The 12,118-nt window shown below is 44.5% G+C and overlaps 1 protein-coding gene across 2 annotated transcripts in view; it reads left to right on the forward strand.

Moving 5' to 3' along the window:
• The window catches only part of tra2b (transformer 2 beta homolog), a 39,603-nt gene that overhangs the window by 25,143 nt on the left and 2,342 nt on the right, over positions 1-12,118 (forward strand). The window lies entirely within an intron of this gene.

Consider the following 12,118-nt stretch of genomic DNA (forward strand, 5'->3'; position numbering starts at 1 on the left):
TGAGTTTATTAATTCTGTTCGTGGTCCCTCACTTGTTCCAAGTCAATGTAACTCAACCACAGCAGAATGTGGTCTCGCTCTCGCTGGCTGGCTGTAGCTCATTGCCTGTCCCCGACAGGGTCCAGATATTTAACATGCTAGATATCTGTCAGGCGTCTGAGACACATCGGCGAGACTCTCAGGTTGCGTTTTGGCAACACATAGCAATCAAGCAACATGGTCTGGGGTAGGAGTGGCCGGTATAACGGTTGAACCTACTTAGTAGAAAGCTACTTTTAGGCTCTTTTGAATGTGGAAAAAAAAGATAATAAACTAGTTTGTGGATTTGTGGAAAAAGACACCAAGAAGTTATTGACATGGTTATTAAAAAATGTATGCATGGTGAAATGGAGGGCAGCGAGAGTTAGGGGTGCGGGGCATAACGGTTGAACCAGTATACTGGTAGAAATCCGTGCCACAGTAAAGTGAGCCGCACACGGCGGGCGATTTGTCAGGCGATTAACTTTTTAAGCGAGGCGACCGACAGAATTGTATCGCTTGCATTGTTATGAATGAGACAACCCACACGGCAGGTGATTTTCGAGCGACGATCGCGCAGCAACTTATGTCGCCTAAATATCGGACAGAGTTGCTTCCAGTCAACATGCACGAAACAGATAATTTTTTCATACATACATTTCCATTTTATACCGTGATGAATATCAATATATTTCTAGGGTGTTCTGTCTCATCTCAATAAACTCCAGCAAATCGAGCTTAAATGTATTTCCTTAGAAATCGTGCCATTTGTCGCTTGATCTATGAATACTTTTCAAATAAACGCTAGATTATCGATGGTATGCGTGTCCTCATGCACGAAGAGAAGTGGGCTCTGAAAAATCGCTTCTCCGTACTTTGGTCGGCGCGAACCTCACACACACACACACGCTCCGATGGCAGTGAACGGAACATCCGATTAACCCAAGATTCGTAACATAAAGTCCTTACCTCACATCTGATGTCATGCAAAAAGATTAATCCAATTCCTGATCGCCATTCCAAATATTCATCGAGTTTATTGATCCAATGTTGTATATATCCAAAACGCATAATCCACGCTGCTCTGAGTGTCCCAGTCCATCTGTTATAACAATACTCCATGCCTGAGAAGTAAACCCTGGACCGGACTTATTTTTTTGATGCACAGTCCCAGCCAATCCAATCCAATTATGTGCAATACCATCCGGGAGACAATAGGCGGCGGTATTTGCCCTTTGCGAGCTCAGACCCATTCCCAATGATAACGTCAGGCTGGATGGATGAAAAATTAATGGATATCGCAAATAAAAGAAATATCGATTAAAACCCGAGATTTCTCTGGTTTGGCGCCCAGAGCATGGCGAGTTAACCCGGACTATCTCGGGTTTGGCCTCAAATGTTAAGGAAGATGGGCGACACAGCAAGGACAATGAGGAAATAACATGACTTCTACTGGTGTATCATTTGTACACCATTAATTTATCAATACATTCATTGATCAATAACCTATGTATTATTACCATGCTACTTTAATTATTTAATTATTATTAACGGGAACAATTTAAATAAATAACGTTAGTTGGACTAGGTTTAGTGGCCGCTTGTCATTAACTAATAAATTGACAATGCGCCACGATGCACCTACTAGATGTTTTTATACTACTGCATGTTGACAGAGTTTAATGTACAGGCTGCAGCTGATGTAGTTTGTAAGGTTTATTGTATAATTATAATAATATATAATTATAATCTTTCGCCGTCGACTAAAGACTCACTTCTTCAACCATTATCTGAAATGATTAAAAGAAAAATCTAACCCTGACTAACCTTACTGTCATGCACTTGTCCTAATAAACTAACCTACACTGTAACACGCAACACTTGATGAACATTGTTACTCAGCTGATAGAGTTGTACCCTTCTTGCTGTCTTGTCGTACAGAACTTGTAAGTCGCTTTGGATAAAAGCGTCAGCTAAATGACTAAATGTAAAATGTAATGTATTGTCCAAAGAAAATTATGGTTGAGAACAGAACAGTTGGCGTCTTCTGTGAAAAAAACATTCTCTCAGCAGGTGTATAACAATACTTGTCCAATCGGTGGTAGTGAACGTACCTGAACGGTTGGGTCTTGTGTGGGGTGCTAAGCGATTGTCGTTGAGCGACAGACGATCGCATCGCCAGGCGTTGTCGTTCGCCCGCCATCTGCGGTCGGCTTAAGATTTGACTCTTAACGGATGTACCGGTAGAAGGCTACTTTTAGGCTCTTTGAATGTAAAAATACTTTGTAACATTTACAAATGTAACACACAATACAAACAAAGAAGAAGAATTGGTTAAAAAGAAAGGTGCTTCATCCATCATCTGGAGATGGGTTTTTGTTTTAAAAGTCAGACCTTGAGCAGAAAACTGCAAGCAAGTCATTTTCCAGTGGCTATCCGTATGACAAAAGAACAAGCTGTGGAAGAACATTACAAATTCCATAACGGAGTACCTATATAACATGTTACCTATACAAACTAAGCATTTCACTAAATATGTGCGAACCAGAAAACATATTTCCTGTCATTTATTTATAAAGCATGTTTAAAAAGAGCCAACCAAAGTGCTGTACAATCAGAGCATTGGATCAATGTCATAATATAAAATACACAAATACAAAAATAAAAAAGGCACAACAGGACAAGACTGTACATTCATTTACATTTAGTCATTTAGCTGACGCTTTTATCCAAAGCGACTTACAAGTTCTGTACGACAAGCCATCAGGAAGGGCACAACTCTATCAGCTGAGCAACAATGTTCATCAAAGTGTTGAGTGCTACAGTGTAGGTTAGTTTATTAGGACAAGTGCATGACAGTACGGTTAGTTAGGGTTAGATTTTTTTTTTTATAGTTTTTTTTTTTTTTTAATTCAGATAATGGTTGAAGAAGTGCGTCTTTAGTCGACGGCGAAAGATTGGACGTGATTCGGCTGTCCTAACTGGGGTGGGTAGTTCATTCCACCATTGTGGGGCAAGGACTGAGAATAGGCGACTTCTCTTTGATGACCCTCCCGGAGCTTGGATAGGAGTAGGTCTGAGGCGGCCAGAAGATGCAGAGCGTAGGGGTCTTGAGGGTGTGTAGTTAGAGACCATTGACCGGAGGTAGGCGGGAGCGGTTCCCTTTGCCGCACGGTATGCTAGGTCGAGGGCCTTGAAGCGGATTCGTGCAGCAATGGGGAGCCAGTGCAGGTCCCTAAGAAGTGGGGTGACATGGGCCGACTTCGGTAGGTTTGAGATCAGGCGGGCCGCTGCGTTCTGAATGAGTTGAAGAGGCTTAGTGGCAGTGGCCGGGAGGCCAGCGAGCAGTGCATTGCAGTAGTCGAGGCGGGAGATGACTGTTGATTGGACGAGGAGTTGGGTGGCTTCTTTTGTCAGGAAGGGGCGGATCCTTCTGACGTTGCTCAGGAGGAATCGGCAGGTTCTGGTCGTCGCTGCGATGTGAGCAGAGAAGTTCAACTGGTCGTCGAGGACAACACCAAGGTTCTTGGCGGTCGGGGACGCAGTCACAGCTGCATTCTCGACTGTGATTGAAAGGTCGGTTAGGGGGGAGGATTTGGCCGGCAGGTGGAGCAATTCTGTTTTGCTTAGGTTCAGTTTGAGGTGGTTGGACGTCATCCAGGCGGAGATGTCGGACAGACAGGCCGAGATCCGCTCAGAGACGTGGATATCTGAGGGAGGGAAGGAGAGGAAGAGTTGAGTATCGTCGGCATAGCAATGGTAGGAGAAGCCATGAGACGTGATAATGTTACCCAGTGATTTAGTGTAGAGGGAGAAGAGAAGGGGTCCTAAAACCGAGCCCTGGGGGACACCCGTCCGCAGGGGGCGGGTGGCCGACAGGGTCCCTCTCCATGACACTTGGTAGGAGCGGTCATTGAGGTATGATGACAGCCATTCAGAGAATAGGACAACAGTAGGCCAACAAGCGGATAGGGGAGCACAAAGCACAACATAGCACACAGAGGACAGAGGAGCACAAGAATAGATACAAGGGGGAGGCGGCAGGATAAAATTGCATGGGAGTGTGTGAGTTAGGGTGTGGGAGAATCGGGGTTTATTGAAGGCTAGGGAATAAAGGTGGGTTTTTAGACGGGCCTTAAATGTCTCCAGTGAGGGTGCAGATCGGATCTCTAGGGGTAGCTGGTTCCACAGTTTGGGGGCCACGGCCTTAAAAGAGCGCCTCTCTTTTGAGTCTGGTGCGGGGGGAACCAGCCGAGCCTGGTTGGAGGATCTTAGTGACCTGGGTGCTGCATAGGGGGTGATGAGCCCTGTTATGTATAGGGGTGCTCTACCTGATAGTGCCTTAAAGGTCAGGAGGAGGATTCTTTTTTTGGTGCCGGTAAGGCACCTAGCTGCCGAGTGTTGTACCATTTAGGATCACATGTGTTGAGTAAAGATTATATCCTAGTACAAGCTGACCTAATGACCTAAACTAACATTAGCTGCTAATGTCAAGATTGGCAGTATTAGGGGGTGGGAAGCTGGTGGGTGGGGATCGGACGTTGTGGACAGCGACTCCTACAGGTCGGTTGGTGCGCCTGCGCAGTAGAATCAGGAAGCGACGAGGGCGGCGTGTCCCTTCCACGCAGACCCTTGCCGCTGAGAGATCGCGCTGTGCAGGTGAAAAGATGCGACGGCTGCCTCCTCGAGTACCGGAGGGGACACGTGATGCAAGGCTTCGTCCACATTGCAGCCGGCTTGTGGGAGGCATGGCCTAACAGCGTTCGATACCGGGGAGGGTAGAATTGGACAATGCGAAATTGGGGACGGAAGAAAAATAGAAAAATGGGGAGAAAAAGTATATTTGTTATGTATGTATTATTGATTCTACCTAAAGCCAGGACTCGACAGTGCAAGCGTTTCACTAACATTCGCGACTAAAATAGATGCATGTGAGCCAGAACAATTATTTGGGAGCACAGATGTGTGATTTTTTTTTTTGTGAGTAAAGATTATATCCTACAAGCAAACTGTTCAATGGCCTAAACCAGGGGTCAGGAACCTTTTTGACTGGGAGAGCCATAAAAGCCAAATATTTCTAAATATATTTCATTGAGAGCCATATAGTATTTTTAACGTATAATAAATTAAATATGTCTTACTTTTAATGCGACTTCTGGTGCTGCATGGTTTTGCTGATGGCCTTGTAATCTGGTTCATACGTGGTGAGGTTGAGCTTCATGCAGGCGTTGAGGCTTCCATCAGTTAAACATGAGCGTAGGTTGGTCTTAATGTTCCTCATATGCGAGAATGACTGCCCACATGCATATGTAGAGCCAAACATGGTCAATACGGCAATACTCACGCTGCATTGTGTGGTATGCCACAGGAAGCTCGTTCCAAGTTTTAAGAATCAGCTGGTCTTCAGGTTGAAGATTTTTTATTTCTGTCCACTTGTGTTCCCTCGCCAGCTCTGCTCGCTATATCTTCAGCTACAGATACTAATTAGCTGTATCTTCAAAACTAATTTCTGTTTACTTTAAAATGACACAGTATTATTAAGAAATATCACAAGTATTAAAAAAAAATAATAATAATAATTACTCAAACATTTCTGGGAGCCAGAAGAGCCATATATGGCTCACGAGCCATAGGTTCCCGACCCCTGGCCTAAACTAACACTTTAGTTCAATGTCAATTGTCATACCGATTACAGAATACTAATGGGGAGCACAGTAGAAACCTCATAGTTAACCCCCCGCAATAACCCCCCCCCCCCAGAGTCTTGTACTGCTCCTAAAACATTTGTATTATAAGAAAAACAAATATACCATGATATACATCATCCAAAAATCGAAATATACCGTGATATAAATTGTAGGCCATACCGCCCACATCAGGCCTGTACAGTGCGACATACATGTCGCACGTGCGACACTGACGTCAGTCTGTGCGATGAATAAATTGACTTTAGTAGCACTGGTGCGATGGCCCGTGGCGCAAGCAAAAAAAAAGAAAGTGTGACGGTAAATTGAATGGACCACAGCGCCACGCTATCCACTTGGTACTTGTAGTCTCGTGCGATTAAAAACAATGTCCCGTCTCGCGTAGAGTCCATAATCAAACACCAAATCCCATAATCCCTAGCGAACAATATCCCTGCGACTAAGTTGCGAGCTCAATGTACAGTGACTGGGTGACTTCGACAAGATGAAGCGCTTTTTTAAGGTATTAAATCCAACAAAAGAAGTACAAGATCAAAACCCCAAACGAGCCCGAGAGGGACCACCGTTAATAGAAACGAGACAAAAGGAGAAGATTAACAAGATGTACAGATATAACGCAGAGTGGGAAAATGATTTTCCGTGGATATTTTTTTATGAGGAAACACAGCTATTATTATTCTGTCACTGGTGCCGGGAGACTCCGGAAAAGATCCGATCAGAGAATCCCTATGTCGCGGGTAACAATATCCTAAAAAGGGATAACATTAATAAACACAATACGTCCCATCGACACATTCTTGCCCGGGATGCCTTAAGTTCAACGCTAAACAAACCCCTGAGCCGGCCGGCACCCTCTTGCACTCGCTGAGTAAACAGACGACCAGAGCGGATGATGCTGATCTCCGTGAGGTAAAGTTTAAGATGAATGTGGCATATTGCATCGCCAAGGAAGAAATGCTGTTCACTCAATTTAAGCCGCTAATTTTACTCTGTAAAAAGAACTCCATCGTATGGCTACTTAAATTCCCCTCTGGGATCAATAAAGTATTAATTATCTATCAATCAATCAATCTATCTATCTATCTAATAACGAGACAATATGCAAATAAGGTAATAATAATAATAATTCATTTTATTTATAAAGCCCTTTTCATTCATGCAGAGTTCCTTGTACTTAGTTCTGATTAATGCAATAGTGTGTGTGTGTGTGTGTGTGTGTGTATCTGAAAAAGTGGCCAGCAGACATGATGCTGGAACTGTGACACGTGTGCAGTGCACACACACACACACGCACGCACACACACACACACACACACGAATAATTATTATAATAATAATAATAATACATTTATTTATTTATTTGGTTCCACAAATATGTACAGGTGTTTGTATGCATTATATCTATTTGTTATGTTGGTTTCTAGGTGTTTCTAGGTTGGTTTCTAGCTTTCCCTGTAATCTGAGTCCACACCAGCGCTGCCTGGTCTCGGACTGCTTCATATCGGTTATATGGTTATGTCCTTGTTCTTTTTGTTTTACATTATGGGCAAATAAAGAAAGAATTTGTCTAAAAGCATTTCTTGTTAAAGTTTGGATTTTGTGTGCCCTGTATGCAAGATTCATGTCCCTTGCCAGTCACATACCTATTTAAGTAATGAACTGCACTACTTGTGGTTGTTTTTAGAGATTTTAGAGACGTTTTATACTCGTGCTACAAGATTTTGGCCTGTGCTACAAAACTATCAACCTCTGTAGCACCAGTGCTATGTGCAAAAAAAGTTAACGTACAGCCCTGGCCCACATGCTACTAGCTGTATCTACTTAGACAAAAATAATACAAGTTCAATCAAATTCCAGTCCTGTGGTAACCGGTTTAGAATTTAATTATGGAATATGAAAAGGGAAGAAGTAGGGCTGACTATGAACATTTGACTGGTTGATTGTTAGGGATGGACAACACCAGTAAATAATGTCTTCCCAGATCGAGTATGTGCATTGATTACTCGAGTAGCGCTTGAGTACTTGTTATGAAATTTATTTCTAGGATGCATCTTAAAGCACACTCGCCTACACAACCGATTTTATTATGTCTCGCTCCGCCGACACGACAATGCACAGCAATATACCCGATGCCCAATGCATATCAATAGTCCATGCAAAGCGGGCAACATGTTGCCAGCTCAACTTGGAAATGCACAAACATGAACTGCCGCCTTCCATCTTTTGGACAACGCCAAGCCAGCTGCACTCCCAACGCAACAAACTCTTTGCGGTACTAGCAGTGTTGTCTTCCGGCAACAACTCACGCCTTGCAGGATCTCTGAGCCAGATTTCTGTTTCAGTGGCACAAACGAGCACCTCCGGTGGACGTATTTGGTGGTAACCCAATAAATAACATTTTAAAACGGAGCACCCGGCCTCAAAAACCACTCGTTCTGTTAAAATGGTGAGTTCAAGTAATGGATTACTGACGCCCATCCCTATTTATTGTTCGCTTGCTGTGCTTTTTTCTAACCAAGAATGCATTGGACGAGCGTTATATTGATTTTATTATATAGGAGGGACCACCGTGTGAAAGCTATACACACAGGCATTAATTTGATCTAGTCTGTAAAATTAAATAAATAAATTGCTGCAAAATTCTCCCTTTGCGCTGGAGGCCTGAACACACGGTGACAAAGGAACTCAAAACACTGCCTTTTTGTTCATCTCACCTTTGAAAGGCGCCTTGTTGCTTAAACGTTCTGCTTTGCCCTGGAGTACATCAGCACATTTACATTTACATTTAGTCATTTAGCTGACGCTTTTATCCAAAGCGACTTACACATTCTGTACGATAAGACGGCAAGAAGGGTACAACTCTAATCAGCTGAGTAAAAATTTTCATCAAAGTGTTGCGTGTTACAGTGTAGGTTAGTTTATTAGGACAAGTGCATGACAGTAAGGTTAGTCGGGGTTAGATTTAAAAAAAAAAAAAAAAAAAAAAAAATTATCATTTCAGATAATGGTTGAAAAGTGAGTCTTTAGTCGACGGCGAAAGATTGGACGGGATTCGGCTGTCCTAACTGGGATGGGTAGTTCATTCCACCATTGTGGGGCAAGGACTGAGAATAGGCGGCTTCTCTTTGATGACCCTCCGGGAGCTTGGATAGGAGTAGGTCTGAGGCGGCCAGAAGATGCAGAGCGTAGGGGTCTTGAGGGTGTGTAGTTGGAGACCATTGACCGGAGGTAGGCGGGAGCGGTTCCCTTTGCTGCACGGTATGCTAGGTCGAGGGCCTTGAAGCGGATACGTGCAGCAATGGGGAGCCAGTGCAGGTCCCTAAGAAGTGGGGTGACATGGGCCGACTTTGGTAGGTTTGAGATCAGGCGGGCCGCTGCGTTTTGAATGAGTTGAAGAGGCTTGGTGGCAGTGGCCGGGAGGCCAGCTTGCGGTGCGTTGCAGTAGTCGAGGCGGGAGATGACTGTTGATTGGACGAGGAGTTGGGTGGCTTCTTTTGTCAGGAAGGGGCGTATCCTTCTGACGTTGCTCAGGAGGAATCTGCAGGTTCTGGTTGTCGCTGCGATGTGAGCAGAGAAGTTCAACCGGTCGTCGAGGACAACACCAAGGTTCTTGGCGGTCGGGGACGCGGTCACAGCTGCATTCTCGACTGTGATGGAGAGGTCGGTCAGGGGGGAGGATTTGGCCGGCAGGTGGAGCAATTCTGTTTAGCTTAGGTTCAGTTTGAGGTGGTTGGTCGTCATCCAGGCGGAGATGTCGGACAGACAGGCCGAGATCCGCATAGATGTGGATATCTAAGGGAGGGAAGGAGAGGAAGAGTTGAGTATCATCGGCATAACAATGATATGAGAAGCCATGAGACGTGATAATGTTACCCAGTGATTTAGTGTAGAGGGAGAAGAGAAGGGGTCCTAGGACCGAGCCCTGGGGGACACCCGTCCGCAGTGGGCGGGTGGCCGACAGAGTCCCTCTCCATGACACTTGGTAGGAGCGGTCGTTGAGGTATGATGTCAGCCATGTCAGCCAGTCACTCCCATTCCTGCGAGCGCCGCCAGGAGGATCTGATGGTTGACTGTGTCGAAGGCTGCAGATAGATCTAGGAGAATCGGGACAGAGGAGAGGCCTTTCGCTTTTGCTAAGTGAAGTGCCTCTGTGACCGCAATGAGGGCCGTTTCTGTGGAGTGGCCAGTCCGGAAGACAGACTGAGGAGGTCATTCTGTAAGAGATAAGCAGTAAGTTGGTTGGATACAGCACGTTCAAGTGTTTTAGAAAGGAAGGAGAGAAGAGAGACAGGACGATAGTTGCCTATGACGGTGGGGTTCAGGGTTGGTTTTTTTATGTGGGGCGTGACTGGCTTGTTTTAGGGAGGTGGGGACCACCCCCGAGTTGAGTGAGGAGTTGATGGTTGCATTTAGGAATGGGAGGATGTCCAGTGCTATGGTCTGGAGGAGTGGGGAGGGTAGCTGGTCCAGCTGGCATGTAGTCGGACGGTTCAACGTTACCAGTGTCAGGGTCTGGGCTTAGTAAATATAAATGATGGCGTGAGATGCGGTGGAAAGTGTTAATTTTCTCAGCAGTGCGTGAGAATTTTCTCAGCAGTGCGTGAGAAGATGCAGAACATCCCCTCCCTCCTCCGTCTCGCTTCTCTTCAGCTCAGAGCCCAGACCGGCGGCAGCAGCAGCGCTCTGCTCAGAAGACCCGAAACGGCTGGTGCTGACAAGCCGAGCCGTGACCTAGAACGGGGTTAATCAACTGGGGTGGCGTGGCGGGCGTTCAGAGTGTCGGGAGGGCGCTGGGAGCAGAATGTTAGAAAGGAGGGCGTTTTGGTCATTTCGTCGACTGTGTTGATAAGAAAAAATATAAATGATCCCGGCCTTATCCTTTTAAATCTTAAGCATTTTATAGCATTCATGTCTGTAATGTGGGGAGCGGGGAGGTGTTGCTGCTGTCACTCACTTTACACTTTCAGTGCCCACGACGACAAATATCGTTTTATTAGCGATCTGAATTCATATTTCATCAACCGAGTCTCCCGTTGGTACACCAGCCCCTACAGGAGCTCAGATTGGAAAAAAGCGCCCCCTATCGTCTATCCCTGTGTAACTGCAGGTCAGTCGCTTAGACTGACCTGCGATCTGTAGATCTCTGGGGGGGGGAGCCAACTCGCTCCTTGTGCTGGCGAGCAGTCTGCTCAAGAGCGATCTGCTCGCGGGACGGAAATCAGCCTGGAATATATATTTACAGCAGCCAATAATCAATCTATAAGCGTGATCGATATTTGGAATGGCGATCAGGAATTGGAATAATCTTTTTGGAGAACATCTGATCTGAGGTAAGGAATCTATTTTACCAGTCTTGGGATAATCAGAGTTGTATTCGCTGAGATCTCAGCGTTTCCCTATGTGTGATTTGGCTGTGATCGCTGATGAGGAAATAAGAGAATTGATTTTTCAGCTCGCGTCTATAGCGTGCATACGTACACATATACTATCGATAATCTAGCGTTTATTTGAAAACTATTCATAAATAGGCAGAAAAATTACAATGTTTTTGTGTATTCTAGAATATTCCAGTAAATGTCTCATCATGGAATCTTTATATTTTCCTTGAAAATGAGAGCTTTTCAAAATGCTATAAAACAAAAATGAACCGATTATTAAAAAAAAAAAAAAAAAAAAAAAAAAAAAAAAATCCGCTTCGACAATGTTGACTGCAAACGAGTCATTGATAAGCGACGGGCAGATTAGACACATAGCCATAATTTAAAACGTAGATTAGGCGTTTTTAACGCTAACATTGAAGTGGATGGTGCCATTCAACGGGGTAAATCAACGTTAATCAAAGGCACTGATAGTGTTAAAAAACGCATGACTGTTTTTACTATTTCCTCTCTCCGGTGACGTCAAAGACTCTTAACACTTTAAGTGCCCAGCAGGGGGCGCACATTTAGTGCTTGAATGCCCACCATCCGCTTCAATGTTAACGTTAATATCGCCTAATCTATGTTTTAAATTATGGCTGTGTCTAATCTGCCCATCGCTTATCAATGACTCATTTCCAGTCAACATTGTCGAAGCGGGTTGTTTTTTTATCGGTTCATTTCCGTTTTATAGCATTTTGAAAAGCCCTCGTTTTCAAGAAAAAAAAAGATTCTCTGATCCTGTGCTGTAATATTCTAGAACGTTGTAATTTTTCGGCCTATTTATTAATCGTTTTCAAATAAACGCTAGACCATCGATAGTATATGTGTACGCATGCACGCTGAAAATCGATTCTCCTAGTTCCTGACCGCTCGCATAGTCAAACAGCCTGGGGGACACATAGGGGAAAAGCTTATATCTCCGTGAAAATAGGTCTGATCATCCCAAGACTGGTAAAATAGATTCCTTACCTGAGA

This window comes from Notolepis coatsorum (genome assembly GCF_963971535.1).
Source record: "Notolepis coatsorum genome assembly, chromosome: 5".
In the NCBI taxonomy this organism is placed as follows: Eukaryota; Metazoa; Chordata; class Actinopteri; order Aulopiformes; family Paralepididae; genus Notolepis; species Notolepis coatsorum.